Source organism: Schistocerca piceifrons, chromosome 4 (genome assembly GCF_021461385.2).
Source record: "Schistocerca piceifrons isolate TAMUIC-IGC-003096 chromosome 4, iqSchPice1.1, whole genome shotgun sequence".
NCBI classification, from domain to species: Eukaryota; Metazoa; Arthropoda; class Insecta; order Orthoptera; family Acrididae; genus Schistocerca; species Schistocerca piceifrons.
The window spans coordinates 181,034,026-181,057,591 of record NC_060141.1 but is presented as its reverse complement, the minus strand read 5'-3'; the positions used below and the strand labels follow the sequence as shown (position 1 = coordinate 181,057,591).

At 44.4% G+C, this 23,566-nt stretch overlaps 1 non-coding gene across 1 annotated transcript; it reads left to right on the top strand.

The window, feature by feature from the left end:
• The first annotated feature begins 2,622 nt into the window (after positions 1 to 2,622).
• Trnal-caa lies at positions 2,623 to 2,697 on the top strand. The gene has a single exon. It is a non-coding gene; the product is annotated as a tRNA-Leu (tRNA).
• Positions 2,698 to 23,566: the final 20,869 nt, after the last annotated feature.

The window sequence follows — 23,566 nt, the reverse complement described above, 5'->3', positions numbered from 1 at the left end:
TGCCAGGAAGTTTCATATCAGCGCACACTCCGCTGCAGAGTGAAAATCTCATTCTGGAAACATCCCCCAGGCTGTGGCTAAGCCATGTCTCCGCAATATCCTTTCTTTCAGGAGTGCTAGTTCTGCAAGGTTCGCAGGAGAGCTTCTGTAAAGTTTGGAAGGTAGGAGACGAGGTACTGGCAGAAGTAAAGCTGTGAGTACCGGTCGTGAGTCGTGCTTCGGTAGCTCAGTTGGTAGAGCACTTGCCCGCGAAAGGCAAAGGTCCCGAGTTCGAGTCTCGGTCGGGCACACAGTTTTAATCTGCCAGGAAGTTTCATATCAGCGCACACTCCGCAGCAGAGTGAAAATCTCATTCTGGAAACATCCCCCAGGCTGTGGCTAAGCCATGTCTCCGCAATATCCTTTCTTTCAGGAGTGCTAGTTCTGCAAGGTTCGCAGGAGAGCTTCTGTAAAGTTTGGAAGGTAGGAGACGAGGTACTGGCAGAAGTAAAGCTGTGAGTACCGGTCGTGAGTCGTGCTTCGGTAGCTCAGTTGGTAGAGCACTTGCCCGCGAAAGGCAAAGGTCCCGAGTTCGAGTCTCGGTCGGGCACACAGTTTTAATCTGCCAGGAAGTTTCATATCAGCGCACACTCCGCTGCAGAGTGAAAATCTCATTCTGGAAACATCCCCCAGGCTGTGGCTAAGCCATGTCTCCGCAATATCCTTTCTTTCAGGAGTGCTAGTTCTGCAAGGTTCGCAGGAGAGCTTCTGTAAAGTTTGGAAGGTAGGAGACGAGGTACTGGCAGAAGTAAAGCTGTGAGTACCGGTCGTGAGTCGTGCTTCGGTAGCTCAGTTGGTAGAGCACTTGCCCGCGAAAGGCAAAGGTCCCGAGTTCGAGTCTCGGTCGGGCACACAGTTTTAATCTGCCAGGAAGTTTCATATCAGCGCACACTCCGCTGCAGAGTGAAAATCTCATTCTGGAAACATCCCCCAGGCTGTGGCTAAGCCATGTCTCCGCAATATCCTTTCTTTCAGGAGTGCTAGTTCTGCAAGGTTTGCAGGAGAGCTTCTGTAAAGTTTGGAAGGTAGGAGACGAGGTACTGGCAGAAGTAAAGCTGTGAGTACCGGTCGTGAGTCGTGCTTCGGTAGCTCAGTTGGTAGAGCACTTGCCCGCGAAAGGCAAAGGTCCCGAGTTCGAGTCTCGGTCGGGCACACAGTTTTAATCTGCCAGGAAGTTTCATATCAGCGCACACTCCGCTGCAGAGTGAAAATCTCATTCTGGAAACATCCCCCAGGCTGTGGCTAAGCCATGTCTCCGCAATATCCTTTCTTTCAGGAGTGCTAGTTCTGCAAGGTTCGCAGGAGAGCTTCTGTAAAGTTTGGAAGGTAGGAGACGAGGTACTGGCAGAAGTAAAGCTGTGAGTACCGGTCGTGAGTCGTGCTTCGGTAGCTCAGTTGGTAGAGCACTTGCCCGCGAAAGGCAAAGGTCCCGAGTTCGAGTCTCGGTCGGGCACACAGTTTTAATCTGCCAGGAAGTTTCATATCAGCGCACACTCCGCTGCAGAGTGAAAATCTCATTCTGGAAACATCCCCCAGGCTGTGGCTAAGCCATGTCTCCGCAATATCCTTTCTTTCAGGAGTGCTAGTTCTGCAAGGTTCGCAGGAGAGCTTCTGTAAAGTTTGGAAGGTAGGAGACGAGGTACTGGCAGAAGTAAAGCTGTGAGTACCGGTCGTGAGTCGTGCTTCGGTAGCTCAGTTGGTAGAGCACTTGCCCGCGAAAGGCAAAGGTCCCGAGTTCGAGTCTCGGTCGGGCACACAGTTTTAATCTGCCAGGAAGTTTCATATCAGCGCACACTCCGCTGCAGAGTGAAAATCTCATTCTGGAAACATCCCCCAGGCTGTGGCTAAGCCATGTCTCCGCAATATCCTTTCTTTCAGAAGTGCTAGTTCTGCAAGGTTCGCAGGAGAGCTTCTGTAAATTTTGGAAGGTAGGAGACGAGGTACTGGCAGAAGTAAGGCTGTGAGTACCGGTCGTGAGTCGTGCTTCGGTAGCTCAGTTGGTAGAGCACTTGCCCGCGAAAGGCAAAGGTCCCGAGTTCGAGTCTCGGTCGGGCACACAGTTTTAATCTGCCAGGAAGTTTCATATCAGCGCACACTCCGCTGCAGAGTGAAAATCTCATTCTGGAAACATCCCCCAGGCTGTGGCTAAGCCATGTCTCCGCAATATCCTTTCTTTCAGGAGTGCTAGTTCTGCAAGGTTCGCAGGAGAGCTTCTGTAAAGTTTGGAAGGTAGGAGACGAGGTACTGGCAGAAGTAAAGCTGTGAGTACCGGTCGTGAGTCGTGCTTCGGTAGCTCAGTTGGTAAAGCACTTGGCCGCGAAAGGCAAAGGTCCCGAGTTCGAGTCTCGGTCGGGCACACAGTTTTAATCTGCCAGGAAGTTTCATATCAGCGCACACTCCGCTGCAGAGTGAAAATCTCATTCTGGAAACATCCCCCAGGCTGTGGCTAAGCCATGTCTCCGCAATATCCTTTCTTTCAGGAGTGCTAGTTCTGCAAGGTTCGCAGGAGAGCTTCTGTAAAGTTTGGAAGGTAGGAGACGAGGTACTGGCAGAAGTAAAGCTGTGAGTACCGGTCGTAAGTCGTGCTTCGGTAGCTCAGTTGGTAGAGCACTTGCCCGCAAAAGGCAAAGGTCCCGAGTTCGAGTCTCGGTCGGGCACACAGTTTTAATCTGCCAGGAAGTTTCATATCAGCGCACACTCCGCTGCAGAGTGAAAATCTCATTCTGGAAACATCCCCCAGGCTGTGGCTAAGCCATGTCTCCGCAATATCCTTTCTTTCAGGAGTGCTAGTTCTGCAAGGTTCGCAGGAGAGCTTCTGTAAAGTTTGGAAGGTAGGAGACGAGGTACTGGCAGAAGTAAAGCTGTGAGTACCGGTCGTGAGTCGTGCTTCGGTAGCTCAGTTGGTAGAGCACTTGCCCGCGAAAGGCAAAGGTCCCGAGTTCGAGTCTCGGTCGGGCACACAGTTTTAATCTGCCAGGAAGTTTCATATCAGCGCACACTCCGCAGCAGAGTGAAAATCTCATTCTGGAAACATCCCCCAGGCTGTGGCTAAGCCATGTCTCCGCAATATCCTTTCTTTCAGGAGTGCTAGTTCTGCAAGGTTCGCAGGAGAGCTTCTGTAAAGTTTGGAAGGTAGGAGACGAGGTACTGGCAGAAGTAAAGCTGTGAGTACCGGTCGTGAGTCGTGCTTCGGTAGCTCAGTTGGTAGAGCACTTGCCCGCGAAAGGCAAAGGTCCCGAGTTCGAGTCTCGGTCGGGCACACAGTTTTAATCTGCCAGGAAGTTTCATATCAGCGCACACTCCGCTGCAGAGTGAAAATCTCATTCTGGAAACATCCCCCAGGCTGTGGCTAAGCCATGTCCCCGCAATATCCTTTCTTTCAGGAGTGCTAGTTCTGCAAGGTTCGCAGGAGAGCTTCTGTAAAGTTTGGAAGGTAGGAGACGAGGTACTGGCAGAAGTAAAGCTGTGAGTACCGGTCGTGAGTCGTGCTTCGGTAGCTCAGTTGGTAGAGCACTTGCCCGCGAAAGGCAAATGTCCCGAGTTCGAGTCTCGGTCGGGCACACAGTTTTAATCTGCCAGGAAGTTTCATATCAGCGCACACTCCGCTGCAGAGTGAAAATCTCATTCTGGAAACATCCCCCAGGCTGTGGCTAAGCCATGTCTCCGCAATATCCTTTCTTTCAGGAGTGCTAGTTCTGCAAGGTTCGCAGGAGAGCTTCTGTAAAGTTTGGAAGGTAGGAGACGAGGTACTGGCAGAAGTAAAGCTGTGAGTACCGGTCGTGAGTCGTGCTTCGGTAGCTCAGTTGGTAGAGCACTTGCCCGCGAAAGGCAAAGGTCCCGAGTTCGAGTCTCGGTCGGGCACACAGTTTTAATCTGCCAGGAAGTTTCATATCAGCGCACACTCCGCTGCAGAGTGAAAATCTCATTCTGGAAACATCCCCCAGGCTGTGGCTAAGCCATGTCTCCGCAATATCCTTTCTTTCAGGAGTGCTAGTTCTGCAAGGTTCGCAGGAGAGCTTCTGTAAAGTTTGGAAGGTAGGAGACGAGGTACTGGCAGAAGTAAAGCTGTGAGTACCGGTCGTGAGTCGTGCTTCGGTAGCTCAGTTGGTAGAGCACTTGCCCGCGAAAGGCAAAGGTCCCGAGTTCGAGTCTCGGTCGGGCACACAGTTTTAATCTGCCAGGAAGTTTCATATCAGCGCACACTCCGCTGCAGAGTGAAAATCTCATTCTGGAAACATCCCCCAGGCTGTGGCTAAGCCATGTCTCCGCAATATCCTTTCTTTCAGGAGTGCTAGTTCTGCAAGGTTCGCAGGAGAGCTTCTGTAATGTTTGGAAGGTAGGAGACGAGGTACTGGCAGAAGTAAAGCTGTGAGTACCGGTCGTGAGTCGTGCTTCGGTAGCTCAGTTGGTAGAGCACTTGCCCGCGAAAGGCAAAGGTCCCGAGTTCGAGTCTCGGTCGGGCACACAGTTTTAATCTGCCAGGAAGTTTCATATCAGCGCACACTCCGCTGCAGAGTGAAAATCTCATTCTGGAAACATCCCCCAGGCTGTGGCTAAGCCATGTCTCCGCAATATCCTTTCTTTCAGGAGTGCTAGTTCTGCAAGGTTCGCAGGAGAGCTTCTGTAAAGTTTGGAAGGTAGGAGACGAGGTACTGGCAGAAGTAAAGCTGTGAGTACCGGTCGTGAGTCGTGCTTCGGTAGCTCAGTTTGTAGAGCACTTGCCCGCGAAAGGCAAAGGTCCCGAGTTCGAGTCTCGGTCGGGCACACAGTTTTAATCTGCCAGGAAGTTTCATATCAGCGCACACTCCGCTGCAGAGTGAAAATCTCATTCTGGAAACATCCCCCAGGCTGTGGCTAAGCCATGTCTCCGCAATATCCTTTCTTTCAGGAGTGCTAGTTCTGCAAGGTTCGCAGGAGAGCTTCTGTAAAGTTTGGAAGGTAGGAGACGAGGTACTGGCAGAAGTAAAGCTGTGAGTACCGGTCGTGAGTCGTGCTTCGGTAGCTCAGTTGGTAGAGCACTTGCCCGCGAAAGGCAAAGGTCCCGAGTTCGAGTCTCGGTCGGGCACACAGTTTTAATCTGCCAGGAAGTTTCATATCAGCGCACACTCCGCTGCAGAGTGAAAATCTCATTCTGGAAACATCCCCCAGGCTGTGGCTAAGCCATGTCTCCGCAATATCCTTTCTTTCAGGAGTGCTAGTTCTGCAAGGTTCGCAGGAGAGCTTCTGTAAAGTTTGGAAGGTAGGAGACGAGGTACTGGCAGAAGTAAAGCTGTGAGTACCGGTCGTGAGTCGTGCTTCGGTAGCTCAGTTGGTAGAGCACTTGCCCGCGAAAGGCAAAGGTCCCGAGTTCGAGTCTCGGTCGGGCACACAGTTTTAATCTGCCAGGAAGTTTCATATCAGCGCACACTCCGCTGCAGAGTGAAAATCTCATTCTGGAAACATCCCCCAGGCTGTGGCTAAGCCATGTCTCCGCAATATCCTTTCTTTCAGGAGTGCTAGTTCTGCAAGGTTCGCAGGAGAGCTTCTGTAAAGTTTGGAAGGTAGGAGACGAGGTACTGGCAGAAGTAAAGCTGTGAGTACCGGTCGTGAGTCGTGCTTCGGTAGCTCAGTTGGTAGAGCACTTGCCCGCGAAAGGCAAAGGTCCCGAGTTCGAGTCTCGGTCGGGCACACAGTTTTAATCTGCCAGGAAGTTTCATATCAGCGCACACTCCGCTGCAGAGTGAAAATCTCATTCTGGAAACATCCCCCAGGCTGTGGCTAAGCCATGTCTCCGCAATATCCTTTCTTTCAGGAGTGCTAGTTCTGCAAGGTTCGCAGGAGAGCTTCTGTAAAGTTTGGAAGGTAGGAGACGAGGTACTGGCAGAAGTAAAGCTGTGAGTACCGGTCGTGAGTCTTGCTTCGGTAGCTCAGTTGGTAAAGCACTTGCCCGCGAAAGGCAAAGGTCCCGAGTTCGAGTCTCGGTCGGGCACACAGTTTTAATCTGCCAGGAAGTTTCATATCAGCGCACACTCCGCTGCAGAGTGAAAATCTCATTCTGGAAACATCCCCCAGGCTGTGGCTAAGCCATGTCTCCGCAATATCCTTTCTTTCAGGAGTGCTAGTTCTGCAAGGTTCGCAGGAGAGCTTCTGTAAAGTTTGGAAGGTAGGAGACGAGGTACTGGCAGAAGTAAAGCTGTGAGTACCGGCCGTGAGTCGTGCTTCGGTAGCTCAGTTGGTAGAGCACTTGCCCGCGAAAGGCAAAGGTCCCGAGTTCGAGTCTCGGTCGGGCACACAGTTTTAATCTGCCAGGAAGTTTCATATCAGCGCACACTCCGCTGCAGAGTGAAAATCTCATTCTCAAATGTAATATTGTTAAAAAGAGGATGAGTTAAGAAACAGTGGTTGACGTGTGCTCTAGTGCCAATATTCTAGATAATGGCATAAATATTGAACACCGTTGATAGTGCATCGTGTAATATTAAACAACCATAAAACAAATCTCTAAAGGAATCACAAAAGAAAGAAAACATAGTGCTGCACATAATGAGCGCCCTCTGTTAGCGCTAACGCCAGAATTCCGCACAGGCGGGAAGTGGTTGGAGCAGCGTGACCGGCAGAGGGCCCCTCGTACCCTGCGGCACTCCATTGCAAGGAAAGAATGATAGCATTCCGTAACAGTGGGTGATCAACATTATCTGATTAGTGCAGTCTATGAAATTAATAGAGAAAGAACAAGAACAATCTAGAATCATGCGTAAAACGTATGAAAACGAAGTAATATGTGATGCACTCAATACTAGGTGAACTTATCAACACACTATATATAACAGAGGTGTGCAGTAATCAGTGTAAAACATTGTCAAATAAAGCAAAGTAGGTGTTGGGTACAAAGTTATTTTGTTAGTTAAGCAGTTTAGTTGATTCTTTAATTTTTGTTCTACAAATTTCGACCTCCTCTAACAAATTCATTTTAAACAGTAGTTCTACTGACAACATGATTCATGCATGTGATGTTATTTATATGTATTTGACGATGCTGGTGTTGATTCCGCATTTAACGTTTGACGATGCTACTATGGCTGCAGTACATTAGGACTTCATTTTTATGAAACAGGTATGCCTCTTCACATTTAAAGTGCTCAAATGTAAATTTTGTCAGTACTGCTTTTTCTCGTGGTCTGTGTATTGTTCTTAAGCTGTATACAGTTTGCGAGTGTATTTATGCTTTTCTCATTTTTTCTGCAGATATGATGATGGTCATTAAAGACCGAAACCGGTAATCTGTTAACAAAAAGTTTGTGACCGTAAACGTAAATTAAAGGAAACATATTACATATACGGGTCACTGTTCTTTCGCGACGATGTCGCAGCTTGTGAAACCATTCCTTAATCAGTGAAGCAGTGCATAGTGACATGATGGACCGCGTCCATAGCACGGCTGATTGCACACGGAAGCCCCGGGTTTGATTACCAATACCGGCAGCGATTTCCCTTGGTAGAAGGACTAGTTCGGGGTGCACTCAGCCTCGTGATCTCAGCCCTAGCTACTTGACCGTCTAGGAGCATCACCAGACCACATAAGCTCACAGTTGCAAGGGGAAGGGTGGGCTGACCCCCCGCCTTCCGTACCGAATCCTTTAACGCCACTAAGAGAGGATGACATGGCGATCGGTCGGTCCCGATGAGCCTATCAGAGCCTCTTAACGGATTCAAGGACAGTTGTTTACTTTTGCATTGTATTATGTCTTGGTATTCAAGAAAGACAGCATTTTCCTTGGAACGAATTAATATACGCATGTTCTAATGCAAACAGCTTTAACCAGTCAGTTAATTTGCCAACGGCCTTGCCACAGAGGTAACACTGATTCCCGTAAGATCACCGAAGTTATGCGCTGTTGTACCTGGTTAGCACTTGGATGGGTCACTCTCCGGATCTGTGAAACGCTGTTGGCAAGCGGGGTGCACTCATCCCTCGCCAGGCCAATTGAGCAGCTACTTGATTGAGTAGTGACTCTCGCCGACAACGGCCGGTAGAGCGGTGTGCTGACAACGTGTCCCTCCATAACCGTATCCAGCGACGCCTGTCGACTGAGGATCACATGGCGGTCGTTCGGTACCGTTGGGCTTCACTAGGCCTGTTCGGATGGCGTGGACTACAATTTATCGTACCAGCTGTCGACTCTGCACGTTACAAGATTTTAGTCCACCCTACAGCAGCTGATGGTATCTAACGTTATATTTTTAAACTAATTCACAGGCGCCCACTGCCGCACACCAACAGTACAGAAGGCAGCAGATGCATCTCAAGTACAGAAAATACTCCTATACAATCCTAAGGTTTATTCGACGGGGAGTTTTCCTCCTTCTCGCATAATACGAGGCGAGGAAACTGCAAATCAAATCACTGAGTACATTTACACGGCTGAAAACAGTGATCCAGTGAAAAAAACCTTAGCGAGGAATGTCTCCGGAAGTGCTAGAGTCAGTGTCACAAACATGCAAGCATACACGACCATTTTTAACATACCCTTTGCCAAAACCGTCGTCAGTTGAGAAAAGAAGACGAGGGCTTAGAAAGTAGAAATCTTTACCACCGTAGAATGCTCTCGAACGACAACAGAAAGAGAAAAGCCAAATACGATTTTCTAGAAGAGGCTAAAAGCAAAAATGTAGTTTCTCATAGCTTCTCAGATAACCAAGTACGGAAATGAAATTCTTGTGCTGAGGTATCAGATCTGGTTTTGATGCTGAATGCGTACAGCGTCACACATGTAAAACATGGTGACTTGACAACTATACGAATTATGATACCACATCATTATCTACACCAGCGCCGGCAAAATATCACGCTACGTGAAGTTAAAAATGGCTCTGAGCACATCTGAGGTCATGAGTCCCCTAGAACGCAGAACTACTTAAACCTAACTAACATAAGGGCATCACACACACATCCACGCCCGAAGCAGGATTCGAAGCTGCGACCGTAGCGGTCGCGCGGTTCCAGACTGAAGTGCCTAGAACCACGCGACCACTCCAGCCGACTATGTGAAGTTAGGTCGGCTGCAATGCAACAGCGATGTCGCAACAGCAGTCTCTAGACACACAGGAGTCGATACGGTTTTTTGTTCCATCCCGTAAATGTAAGCTGTCGAGCAATAAAAATGTATATAAGAATTCCGTTTTGAGATGCTACCGCACTGATAGGAAACAAGACAACGGCATTATATATTATTTATAACCATAACGAATTATATACGTCCGATAGCGGAGCAAAGGAAACCGAAAATAAGAAATTGACAGTGACTGGTATCTTGAGAACAATACAGTACATATGTGCATCGTCATATTTCCGCGGCGCAAATACTGATCCATAAAATTTCGGGCGTGCAGCCGCATAAATTTGACTTCTTCTTCTAATATTTCTGCTGGCCGGTATTCAGCCGAAATATTAGAAGAAGAAGAAGTCAAATTAATGTGGCTGCACGCCCGAAATTTTATGGATCAATACGGTACATAGTTTACGAAATAAATAATAGCCGAAATCGTGACTTCCCGCTCTGCGTTTTATAACATGAATGGTGCAATAAATAACTGGAATTGATACTTTGTCATTCACCAGTTCACGGAGACAATGGCGCAATTCTATCCAGCTCCTCATCGTCACTGATGTCGGTAGCAACGCCGAAACCATCTTCATCTTGGTCGTCGCCAAAACAGATCATTAGTTCCTCGTGGTTACTTATGATACCTTCCATTGTCCGTTCTGGTCTAATAAGTATTTCGACGTGCTTGACCGTTTTTCCTCCACGAGGCTCCACCCACAGTCGCAAGATCTTCGCACAGCAGACTTTCCACTTCTTTTATTGTAAACAACTTGTTACTGTTCCTTATGTACGTCTCCACAGACTCCATACTAACTCAATCGGGTTGAAACTGCAATGGTATGGTAGCAGCCTTGTTACAAAATGATGCAGCTCGTCTTATTAGTCGTAGGCTTATTTTCTTTAACGAACGAATAAACCAGAAGCTTTTCCATATTCATATCCGAAGTAGTATTTCGCGCCACGTTTGCGGTTGCGGCTTTGTTCAGTATAGCTGAATGATGTGGAGCGTTGTCCATTCCCGGTAGCGGAGGGCGGGCATTGTCCGCACCATGCATACATGGGGCCTTCGCGGTCGCCTGCCTCTTTTTATTCGTTCCTTTTTAATGGATCGACAGTTCAGGGTACGTGTGGGTTCTGTCCGGTCAGACACCTTTCGCCAGGAGAATGGGGTGCCACAGGGCTCAGTTTTGAGCGTCGCTCTCTTCGCCATAGCGATCAATTCAATAATGGATTGCCTCCCAGCTGATGTATCAGGCTCCCTTTTCGTGGACGATTTTACCATTTATTGCAGCGCGCAGCGTACGTGTTTCCTGGAGCGCTGTCTTCAGCGTTCTCTTGACCGTCTTTACTCCTGGAGTGTCGCCAATGGCTTCCGTTTTTCTGCCGAGAAGACGGTCTGTATTAACTTCTGGCGCTACAAAGAGTTTCTCCCACCGTCCTTACGACTCGGTCCCGTTGCTCTCCCATTCGTGGAGACAACAAAATTTTTAGGTCTTACATTTGACAGGAAACTTAGTTGGTCTCCACATGTGTCATATTTGGCTGCCCGTTGTACCCGTTCTCTAAATGTCCTCCGTGTTCTCAGTGGTATGTCGTGGGGAGCGGATCGAACCGTCCTACTTCGCCTATATCGGTCGATCGTCCGCTCCAAGCTGGATTATGGGAGCTTCGTATACTCCTTTGCACGGCCATCCATCTTACGCCGCCTCTACTCCATACAACATCGGGGTTTATGACTTGCGATCGGAGCGTTTTATACTAGTCCCGTCGAGAGTCTTCATGCTGACGCTGGTGAGTTGCCACTCACCTACCTGCGCGATATACTGCTTTGTCGGTATGCCCGTCGGCTACTGGCAATGCCCGACCACTCGTCTTATCGTTCCTTTTTTGATGACTCTCTCGACCGTCAATACGGGTTGTATGTCTCTGCCCTGCTACCCCCTGGAGTTCGCTTTCGTCGCCTCCTTCAACACCTTAATTTTTCACTCCCTGCAACTTTTCGAGAGGGGGAGGGCCCCACGCCCCTTGGCTCCAGGCTCAGGTTCGCGTCCACCTTGACCTCTGCTCGCTCCCGAAGGAGGTTATCCCCGGTTCAGTCTACCACTCCCGTATTGTCGAACTTCGTTCGAAGTTCATTAATATGACCTTCATTTATACAGATGGCTCTAAGACCAATGACGGGGTCGGGTGTTCTTTTATTGTAGGGGCACAAAGTTTCAAATACCGGCTCCATGGCCATTGTTCGGTCTTCACAGCTGAGCTCTTTGCCCTCTACCAGGCTGTTCTTTACATCTGCCGCCACTGACATTCTGCATATGTCATCTGCTCCGATTCCCTGAGCGCTATCCAGAGCCTCAGTGATCCGTACCCGGTTCACCCTTTCGTGCACCGGATCCAACGCTCTCTTCAGCAGCTGGTAGACGTCGGTTCTCCGGTTAGCTTTATGTGGATTCCTGGCCATGTCGGTATCCCTGGGAACGAAGCTGCAGATGCCGCGGCCAAGGCTGCGGTCCTCCAGCCTCGGACAGCTTCTTGTTGTGTCCCTTCGTCAGATTGTAGCAGGGTCATTTGTCGGCGCATCTTATCGCTGTGGCATGCCGATTGGGCTGCACTTACAGACAACAAGCTTCGGGCCTTGAAACCTCTTCCCGTGGCTTGGAAGTCCTCCTCACGCCCTTCTTGGCGGGAGGAGGTAGTTTTGGCCCGGTTACGAATTGGACACTGCCGGTTCAGCCATCGCCATCTGCTGACGGCTGCGCCGGCGCCGTTCTGCCAATGTGGGCAATTGCTGACGGTCCGCCACATTTTAACGTCCTGTCCGGATTTTAACACACTGCGTCTTGATCTTGGCCTGCCATGTACTCTAGAAGCCATTTTAGCGGATGACCCACGAGCAGCTGCTCGCGTTCTTCATTTTATCAATTTGACAACCCTCTCTAAGGACATTTGATCATGCTGTTTTCTTTTTTTAATCCTATGCCTGTTAGTCTGTCTTTTATCGTGTTTTCCGTTTCGTTGCTGTTTCAAACTTGTGACTCGCGGTGCATTCCTAACGTAGTCTGGGCGCTAATGACCGTTGAAGTTGTGCGCCCTAAAACCACAAAAAAAAAAACAACTCCCGGTAGCTCCGAAGTGGTTTCAGATCGAGCCGGCGTGGTAGCTCAGCGTGCTTGATCAGAGGGTTACCTACCCTCAGAATAAAAAAAAAAAAAAAAAAAGAAAAAAAAAAAAAACTGAGTGAAGGGATCAACAGAGAACCTGAACGGGTGTCATCCGACGTCCGCCCCGAACAAATGAACAATATCGAACAAAATGAGATCTAAAATAAAAGAAAAGGTAGCTGAGTGGTCAGCGCTACAGAATGTCACACCTGAGGGGGGCCCGGGTTCGATTCCCGGCTGGGGTTAGAGATTCTTTTCGGTTCACGGACTCGATGTTGTGTTGTCCTAATCATCATCATTTCACCCCCATCGACGCGCAAGTCTCCGAAGTGGCTTCAGATCGAAAGATTTGCACCCGGCGAACAGTTTACCCGACGGGAGGCCTAGTCACACGTTGGAACGTTGTCCATTGCTGTTGTTGTAGTGACTGGAAAGTGTTCTAAAAGGTTCTTGAACCACTTAATAGATCTTTTATGGGTGACATCATCATAGAACTCTCGCGCTGAAAAACTAAAATTGCATTAGACGCAAAACCATTGGACCAGCGTGCATGCATCACAATTAATCTTTCTTCCCGTCCCATCGGCTGATGACCGCTACTGCTTGGAGTGTCATCCGTCCAGCATTTAGTGACAGTCTACCCGGCATTAAGCCACGTTTCGTGTAACCATATTATCGAATGAGTACCTTAGCCCACCGGTCCGTGCAAGAATACGCTTCGAGCCGTAGCACTTGAAAGGTGGCTACACTGTGCCACTGCGCCAGAGAGTGCGCCAAAGAGTACTATTAAGCCGCCTCCACAGTGCTTGTTGAGAGTTCGTGAAAGTCAGTGCGTGTTAGGAGATCGTAGAGGACAGTGATTGTCGAGAGTTCATAGCAGTCTGTGCTAGCAGAGAGCTCGTAGAGGACAGTGTGTGTTAAGAGCTCGTGGTTGTCGTGAAGTTGGAGTAAGATGTTGTAGTAAAGAGTGTTCCATGTTTTATGCAGTTATTTGATGGGAGAGATAGCAGATGTTATTGTAATGAGTGCATTTCGTCAATATATATGAAGGTAGAATTTATAATGTTCCTTTATTAGTTGTGTATCTGAAATAATGTGTCACTACAGGTTCAGTCAACAAAGCATCTGGCTCGTGTTCTTGTATTAGAGTGAATTTTGGTTTTCTTGCGTAATTATAGTTTTTCTAAATTTCTTTTGTCACGTCAGTATAATTGGTATCAAAATTCTTGTCTTGTTGGAAAAGAACCGTGCCAGATGTGGGCGTTGAGTCACACTCCCACATACAGAACAGTTACATTTGTGCTTGGATTTTGTAGGTTTTTTAGTTGCTGGGGACTTAATTAATTAACTGTGTTTACGAAAATTTTCTTACATTGTTTGTTGCAGTCAGATAGCGTAATAATACTAGTCAGGGCCAACCGATTACGAGACACTGCGTAATCGGACTTACAGCTATTAAAAACTAAAAAATCATTTTCAATTATATATTTAATTAAGCCACCATGCACGTGGCGACCGCTGCTTCGGATCGTCCCTTGGAATTTTTCTGATTGTGAAAATTGTAGACTGTAGTATTGTTGTAGTAATTTTGAGTTTAGTGATTGTAGTCTGTATTGAGTGTGTAGATTTGGTAATTAGCATTCTTCTAATGGTATTTTTAAAAATTTAATTTTTATTGCCTTGTATACGCGTTTGACGATTTAGTGCAATTATTTCAATTGTTCGATTGATCGTGTTTGAGGGAGACATTGCGTGTGAATAGTATTGTTGGAGATAAGGGGTCATTGCGTGTGATTTTTCGTACAGTGACGAATCTTTCGTATATTTTGTAAATGATTACGCGATCAATGAAAAAGGCAAAAATGATGAATAGTGAGAATAACGAAATTGTTAACATGGCGAACTCGCCAACAGAGGAAAACAATATGATGGATAATGAAGTGGAAAACAATGTAATAAGTCGGGAAGACAGTCCGGAACCATTTCAAAATTTTTCTCAATCGGAAAATTCACAGAATACGAGATTAACGATAGAAGATTCTGGAATAGTATCGAACACAGATAGCTTTACAGCTATTACGAAGGAAACTGGTTTTGCGGGAAATGTTAGGCGCGAAAAGAATTGCGAACCGGCTACTATGGAGCAGTTGATGGGTGCAATATTAAATTTGGGATCTGAATTAAAAACAGTGGCAACACGTTTAGAAACAGAGATGGGAACAATGAAAACTGATATGGGAACAATGGGAACACGGTTGGGATCTGAAATAAAAACAGATAGGGGAATAATGGAGCAGTTTCGATCTGAATTTAAAACAGAGATAGGAACTTTGGAAACACGGTTAGATTCACGAATAGCGACATGTTTCAAAAATATGAAAGATGAATTAAAGAAAGAAATCAGGGAAGAAGTACAACCGATTCTGAATTCTCACAATAATAGATTAATTGCAGTAGAAATCAGACAAAGGGAACAGGATAGAGAACAGGAAGAAAGAGATCGCGTGATAGTACAGAATTTTTCAGAGTTAAATTTACAACGTGCGAAGGATAAGGAAGAAATATTTGAGAGAATCGAAGGATCCGTATCAAATGACAGATTAAATAACCTAACACAACAGTATGAACAGTTAGCTACCAAATGTGACAATACTGAAACCCGAGTCGCGACACTTACGGAAGACGTAAATAAACAGAAAGAACAATTAGGTGACTTATCGGAAAGAGTAGAGGAAATTTCAGATAAACTGACAAATCTTAGTTTACATGGGGACAGAGATTCGGATGATACAGCTCCATTACCATTTGCAGAAACCGAAGAGTATCAGAACATAAATAAGCATGTTGAAAATCAGGGAAAATTTAATGAACGTGTGAAAAGGGAATTTGAGGCATTACGGAAGCAAGTCAAACAAATTGAAGGCGAAATAGTAGGAAAGGACAGTAGAAGGAACTTAGAATCACAGATAGCAGAGGGGTATGAAGAAAGTAATTTATTTCATTTACGAGAAGCAACAAGAGAGCGCCAGGCGCGCGAACTTTACAATAATCGACATTCGGACTGGGACAGACGCGGTAGGTCTTTGTCGCCACGAGGCGAAAACTTTGACTATAAACACTTTTTGACTGTTCGGAAATTTAAGATCTTCCGCAATTCTAAGAATGACATACATCCATGTTCATGGCTAGATCAATTTACGTACGCACTACCGCCAAATTTGCCATTAAGTCACAAACTTGAAATTATGAGCAGCTAGTAATGTCCTCAGGGGATTCACTACTCTAAGTGAATATGTGCCGTAGCGAGCATAGGGCCCCGAGCTGTAGTGGTGCTATTTCTCTTTTAGGTTTCTGTACCGCTGCCTACTCTCTTACTATTCTTTGCATCTGTCAAAACAACTCTTCGACTATCAATCTATCTAGTGAGTAAGTGAACAATAACCTGATTTGACTATTTTACCCAAAAGTGACTTTGGAAATTACCGATTGGACTTACTGTACCTATTGCAGCATTCATTCGTAGTTTAAACGAAATGTTACCTGTTTATCTTCGTGACAAAATTACTTCTTATGTTGACGACATTCTTATTGCTAAACGTTCTTGGAGTGAACACAACAAAATTTTGGACTCATTATTACGTATCCTTGCAAAAGTTGGCATTACAGTAAACTTGGAAAAATCTGAATTTGGTCGTTCTCAGGTGAAATTTCTCGGTCACATTATTTCTACAGAAGGTATTCTTCCTGATCCAAAAAAATTAGACGCTATTCGTAATTATGCTGTTCCTACTACAAAACGTGATGTTCGTAGTTTCCTTGGTGTTTGTAATTTTCCTAGACGCTTTGTTAGTTTGGACGATTTGGCCACACCTCGTTTTTGCGATCTATCTGGAAAGTTCTTTTTAAACGAAAATCGGTCGACAACTCCGTTTGGTTAGTTTGTATTCCTGATGAGTGGGTTAATAAGCTGATTTGGTATACGCATTTCAGTTATGCACACTTTGGTCCCCGAAAATGCTTTCATAAATTACGAGAAAATTGTTACTTCAGTAATATGGAAAAACGTATTCGATCTGTTCTTGCCAAATGCAAATTATGTCAAATGGCTAAGCCTCCAACGATTTCTCACAGAGCACCGTTGTTTCCCATCATTCCAGTGAAATTAAAGGAGATGGCTGCAGTCGATTTGTTCGGTCCAGTGGTTCGTTCAACTAATGGTTTTGCGTACATTTTCGTAGCAGTGGAGTTGACGTCAAAATATGTGTGTTTTACACCTTTACGAAAAGCAACAGCTCGTTCAGTATCTAACGCTTTCATCAAACATTTTCTTAAGGAAGTTGGTCATGTTGATAAGGTTATATCAGATAATGGATCACAGTTTCGTTCTAAAATTTGGCTTCGTACTCTACAGCGTCGTAAAATTAAACCAATCTTCATTTCACTTTTTCACCCTCAATCTAACGCTTCAGAGAGATGGATGAAGGAAATCAAAAAATTGTGCCGTCTTTATTGTCATCAGAATCACAGAACTTGGGATCAGTATCTTCATATTTTTCAAAACATTCTGAATGAACTTCCTAATGACTCAACTTCTTTACCGCCTCTATTGATATTAAAAAATAAAGCACCGACAAATCGCATTTCTGAAATAGTTCCTTTTCCGCCTTCACGGAAACTGCGGCATTCTGAAGTTGTCAACCTGGCTCTACGAAATATTGCATCTGCGGCTGCTAGAAGAGAGAAATCAGCTAAGCGTCCTGGTCGTTCAAAATTCTTGTCAGTTGGTCAGAAGGTATTAATTAAGTCCCACCGTTTGTCTCATAAAGGAAAAGGCTTGTGTCGCAAATTTTTTCTGCTTTATAACGGTCCATATAGAATTCGCAAAATTATACATGATAACACTGTTGAAGTAGAAACTCTTAAATCTCGACGCTCTAAAGGAATACATCATATATCAAATGTAAAAATTTTTGTGGAATGACATACTTGTGAAAAACTAACAGCTAGATGTAAACACGCAGAGAGTACAAGGATACCGCGCTGTGTTTTGGCGGCGGCACATACTCAAAGCAACAGTCAAGTCTGCGCGCCGCACAAGGCAGTCGTTGACCGCGAACAATAGCTTCCTACGTCACGCGCCTACAGCTGATCGAGCGCTCAGTGCGAATGCACTGACAGCCGTAAACAAATACACTGTTTAATTTCTCCGACTGAATTCAGTATAAAGCTATAGTGACTTGATGAATTCTGTTATTAACATTCAGTATTTTTCAGGATACGGTTCTATAAAATATTTAAGAACTTCAGGTAAACTCTGTGTGTCTCCGACGTTAAGAGGACTTGCTATCGAGAAATTTTCAGGAAGAATGTAATTTCGATGAAGAAACTAATAAACTAAAAAGGGTAACTATTAATTGAGTTCATTTTTCAGGTAACATATTTCCACTTAGGTACGTACTTTAGACGTAATTTGCTGCTCGCGATTACGTGATTCATACTTTGTGCTAATTTTATGTTCTATGAATTTACGTGTGAAGCGACGCGCTTGCGCACAATTACTGATTTTGACAATTATTGATTAATGAACAGGGTTGTGACTTGTATATGATTATGCATCGCTTGGCTGCACTGCTATTTCACTGATGTCATATTTTCTAATTATGTGTCTGCTGTGCTTATTTATTTAAATTATAATTGTAACCTGATTTATTGTGCTGACTGTGGTTATGTATGTAGGTTATACTTTGTGATTTATCTGCTTGCGCCTTCATGTTTACTTATTAAGATGACATATGAACATTTATTTGCTTAGGCTGATATGATGCTAATGACTTGTTTATTACGTAAGATATATGTTTGCTGCTTTTTGTATGGATTACATATTTACACATTTCTGTTTTGTTGCCATAACTGCTCTTTAATTTGGTGTATAGCAATGCTGATGTACTGTGTATAATCATAGAGTTTAGGTTACACTGTGGTATTAATTATAGATTGTTCGCTTGGCAAAGCCTCGTTGTAAGAATTGTGCTGCATCCACTTGTTGACATTCTGTTCTCTACTGGTATATTTACTCGCTATTGCAAGTTTTGCTTACGCTCAGTGCCTTATAGTTTTAAGATAAAAAAATTAACTGCTATAATTCGACGAACGACATTAGTACAAGAAAGTCATAGAAGTCACATGAGCTGAGGTTTTATGGAAGCTGTATAAATTTATGCTAATAGGAAGGAAGCTAACGACATGACATACCAATACTAGGTTTAGACCATTAATAGTTATTACACTGCATTTTTCGTGAGCAATTGAAATAGGAAGTGACACTTGACACAAAAAATACTCCACATGTTTGCTTCTGCTATGATTCTTGAAGTGGTGTACACACTGTGAAATATTATGATCATTCACACTCCGTAATCGTACTTAATTACTGAGAGTTATTCGAACTAAGTCTGTTAGAGGTCATGTATGCATTTCTTTGTTTATAATTTATAATGAGTAGAAAATTTGGGTCAGATGGATTACACAGAGGTTGTGTGTGGACACTGTGTCTTCGGATTGTATGGGATGCTGAATTGAAGTTGCATTAGGATCTTATCTGTACTTGTTCGAGGAGACTGACTAGAGAAAAGAGTTGTTATGGAAGTGAAATGATATTGGTGCTGAGGTTTATATATAGCGACGTATTATTGAGGTATTGAGAGTATATAAGTTGATGATTATTGGAGTTTTTGTGGACAAGAGGTAAGATAAATGATATTGATGATAAGAGTTATATGTATCGACGTATTGAAGAAGTATTAGTGACGTATTGAGATTATGTGATGCTGTTGATTATTGGAGTTTTGGTGTATAAGAGGTAAAGTAAGTGAGGAGCATATTTTTTTGTTGGTCTTATGGAACAAAGAGGATGAAGAGAGCAGACTAAAACACTAAAGTAGAAAGAAGACAGTCTATACACACACCTTGTTAAATCACTAAGCAGTATATACTTTTTTTTGGAGAGAGGAAGTAATTGCATATCGTGGCTCACTGACAGTTGTTCAGCAACAGTACATTTGATCTGGCTTGGCAAACATTGCTCTTGACATGATGACTATGACGTTGACTAACTATTATTGACTGTTATACATTGCTGCCACTACTACTTGATACACATGATGAACATTAAATTTTGACAGAATTGCATTTACACAATTAACACTATTCAATTACACAGTAGTACTTAATGTGGATGAAAGATGAGTGAGTGTGTTTTGTGTGTTTTCCTTTACTAATCCTACCCACCTATCTCCTAATTATTATTTTATTTGTTTGTAGTGGCTTGCACTGACACCCATAAATATTATAGGTTTACTGGTATTTGAGTATTGTAATAGTTAATAGGACAATTATCTGATATCATTTGTGTGTTTGTTATGATTTGTATGTTACTGTAAAAGCATTTGTATGTGCATTCAAACTATTATTCATGCCTGAACTGTCTGATTAGTGAAGATAAATATTCTGAACTGTTACCTGCACTTTTCAACATGATGTGTGACATTTGGTCGTGTTTAATTTCTGCTGATGAACTGTGTGATCAGTGATTGTAAAAAAAAAAATTTATGGACTGTTACCTGTACCTTTTCTACATGATTGGTGCCACTAGGACATGTTTAATTTGTGCTCATAAACTCTGATGAACAGTGTGATCAGTGCTAATGAATTTGATGGAACTGCTTCTGCTGAGAGATGTGACTATTTGCTGTCTGCACCTACTCAATATTGCTGGGTGCCACTGATGGACTGCTTCTACTGAAGAGATGTCCCCTGTTGCTGTGTGCACCTGATCAACATTGCTGATGCCTCTGATGAACTGCTTCTACTGAAATGATGTCACTTGTTGGTGTCTGCACCTGCTCTCAACTTTACTGGGTGCCACAGATGGAACTGCTTCTACTGAAATAATGTCACTTGTTGCTGTCTGCACCTGCTCAACATTGCTGGGTGCAACTGATGGACTGCTTCTACTGAAATAGTGTCACTTGTTGCTGTCTGCACCTACTCAACATTGCTGGGTGCCTCTGATGGACTGCTTCTACTGAACTAATGTGACTTGTTGCTGTGTGTACCTCTGCAACTTTACTGGGTGCCACAGATGGAACTGCTTCTGCTGAAATGATGTCACTTGTTGGTGTCTGCACCTACTCAACATTGCTGGGTGCAACTGATGAACTGCTTCTACTGAAATGAAGTCACTTGTTGCTGTCTGCACCTACTCAACATTGCTGGGTGCTTCTGATGAACTGCTTCTACTGAACTAATGTTACTTGTTGCTGGGTGTACCTGCTAAACTTTACTGGGTGCAACTGATGGACTGCTCCTACTGAAATGATGTTACTTCTTGCTGTCTGCACCTGCTCAACATTGCTGGGTGCAACTGATGGACTGCTTCTACTGAAATGGTGTCACTTGTTGCTGTCTGCACCTACTCAACATTGCTGGGTGCAACTGATGAACTGTTTTTACTGAAATAAAGTCACTGGTTGGTGTCTGCACCTACTCAACATTGCTGGGTGCCACTGATGAACTGCTTCTACTGAATTAATGTGACTTGTTGCTGGGTGTACCTGCTAAACTTTACTGGGTGCAACTGATGGACTGCTTCTACTGAAAAGATGTCACCTGTTAGTATCTTTTTTTTGTATAAACTAATCATTGAAAGCATTTTATGTGAACATTTGTATAAACTGATTTTCTGTAAACTATTATGTAAAGTCACATGCATGAGAAGAAGTTGTATTGCTTACTGTATTTCATATATTAGGTTAGTAAAAGGTCAGTGCAAAGCCAAAAAATTTTAACTAATTATGTTATATTTAGGTATTAATATTATCTTTTATTTTTGTCTGTATTTTTTTGGACGAATTTGGTGGTATTTTCACCACCAATGCTGACAAAAATACCATCAAATTCTGGCCTGTGGAGGAGGGGCATATGAAAGGTGGCTACACTGTGCCACTGCGCCAGAGAGTGCGCCAAAGAGTACTATTAAGCCGCCTCCACAGTGCTTGTTGAGAGTTCGTGAAAGTCAGTGCGTGTTAGGAGATCGTAGAGGACAGTGATTGTCGAGAGTTCATAGCAGTCTGTGCTAGCAGAGAGCTCGTAGAGGACAGTGTGTGTTAAGAGCTCGTGGTTGTCGTGAAGTTGGAGTAAGATGTTGTAGTAAAGAGTGTTCCATGTTTTATGCAGTTATTTGATGGGAGAGATAGCAGATGTTATTGTAATGAGTGCGTTTCGTCAATATATATGAAGGTAGAATTTATAATGTTCCTTTATTAGTTGTGTATCTGAAATAATGTGTCACTACAGGTTCAGTCAACAAAGCATCTGGCTCGTGTTCTTGTATTAGAGTGAATTTTGGTTTTCTTGCGTAATTATAGTTTTTCTAAATTTCTTTTGTCACGTCAGTATAATTGGTATCAAAATTCTTGTCTTGTTGGAAAAGAACCGTGCCAGATGTGGGCGTTGAGTCACACTCCCACATACAGAACAGTTACATTTGTGCTTGGATTTTGTAGGTTTTTTAGTTGCTGGGGACTTAATTAATTAACTGTGTTTACGAAAATTTTCTTACATTGTTTGTTGCAGTCAGATAGCGTAATAATACTAGTCAGGGCCAACCGATTACGAGACTTACGTAATCGGACAGACAGTTACTGAAAACAAAAACTAAAAATATTTTCAATCTAATATTTAATTAAGCCCCCATGCACACTTTGCGTCCGTCTGAAGCTTTGTAACGGGAACTCATACATTTAAGGACTGTCTTTAGGAACGTTAATTTTCTTTTAACGTTGTTAGTAACTCTGCTACAGCAAGACAGCCAACATTTTCCTGCTGTAGCCGGCCGGTGTGGCCGTGTGGTTCTAGGTGCTTCAGTCTTGAACCGCGTGACCGCTACGGTCGCAGGTTCGAATCCTGCCTCGGGCATGGATGTGTGTGATGTCCTTAGGTTAGTTAGATTTAATTAGTTCTAAGTTCTAGGCGACTCATGACCTCAGACGTTAAGTCGCATAGTGCTCAGAGCCATTCTTTTTCCCTGCTGTATTATGCATATAGAGGATGACAATTATTGAACTATAAGAAATAAAATCGTCAAAATTTCTGAACGGTTAGCGGTAGGACGTTCAAATTGCACATTTGGTCGCGGGGCATGATGGGAATTAGTAGGCGCATGCACGGTTTGGTTTAGTGACGAAGCCTACTTTCATTTGGATGGGTTCATCAGTAAGCAAAATTTAGGCATTTGGGGGTTTGAGAACCCGCATTTCGCCATCGAGTAGTCTCTTCACCGTCAACGGGTGACTGTGTTGTGCGCATTGTCCAGTCACGGAATTATTGGCGCCATATTCCTTGATCCCACGGTAAGTACAGAACGGTACTTGACGGTTTTGGAAGATGATTTCATCCCCATTATCCAAAGTGATCCTGATTTCGGAAGGATGTGGTTCATGCAAAATGGTGCTCGACTCCGTCGATGAAGAAGAGTGTTTGATGTCCTGGAGGAAAACCTTGGGGACCGTATTCTGGCTCTGGGGTACCCAGAGGCCTTCAGGCCACTGGAATGAGCGTCGATTTCCCGCCATAGCCTCCGGATCCAAGCAAATGCTACTCCTTTTTTGGTGCTATGTTAAAGACAAGATGCACAACAATCATTGCTGAGCTGAAAACAGCCGTTCTGGAGGTCGTCGACAACACTGATGTTTGCAACGGATCACGCAGAATTTCGCTATTCGTTCGCGCCACATGAGCGCCCATGATGGCGGGCATATCGAACAAGTCATAACCTAAGTCCGAATTTCTGTAGTGGCGTTTACATGTTGAATAAATTGTGTGCACACCGTAGTTTGTAACTAATTTGCGTCATCCTGTAGGCCTCTATGCCTATGAAATGCGTCATTTCGGAAATAAACTAAGTCGGTATCAGGATCAGAATGCTTTTTCATCTTTCTAAGAGTCACTAAAGATATATTACTTGATCCAGACGGCACGGAATCGTTATGGCCCAAGTCTACATCTTGCAACTTTTGCAATAACATTCACTTACTTACTAATTCCAAGAGTTTTTGTTGTTCGTTGCACAACTTTATCGGAAAAAAATGGTGGTTGACCATGAATACTTTCGCATTCTTTCTCCAACTCGTAAAACTCAATAGTTCTCCTTAGTAACCACAGTGCCAAGCTGTTTAGCGGCACACCTCAAATTGGCTTGGCTCTGAGCAAACTTCTGAGGTCATC